The sequence below is a fragment of the Colobus angolensis genome, unplaced genomic scaffold (assembly GCF_000951035.1).
Source record: "Colobus angolensis palliatus isolate OR3802 unplaced genomic scaffold, Cang.pa_1.0 Scaffold127, whole genome shotgun sequence".
NCBI classification, from domain to species: Eukaryota; Metazoa; Chordata; class Mammalia; order Primates; family Cercopithecidae; genus Colobus; species Colobus angolensis.
In genome coordinates, this window is record NW_012113919.1 from 208147 (window position 1) to 208474 (window position 328).

Genomic DNA, 328 nt, shown 5'->3' on the forward strand with positions numbered 1-328 from the left:
TATCCTGAGACTTTGCTGAAGTTGCTTATCAGCTTAAGGAGATTTTGGGCTGAGATAATGGGGTTTTCTAAATATACAATCATGTCATCTGCAAAAAGGGACAATCTGACTTCTTCTTTTCCTAACTGAATACCCTTCATTTCTTTCTCTTGCCTGATTACCCTAGCCAGAACTTCCAAAACTGTGTTGAATAGGAGTGGTAAGAGAGGGCATCCCTGTCTTGTGCCAGTTATCAAAGGGAATGCTTCCAGTTTTTGCCCATTCAGTATGATATTGGCTGTGGGTTTGTCATAACTAGCTCTTATTATTTTGAGAAACATTCCATCAA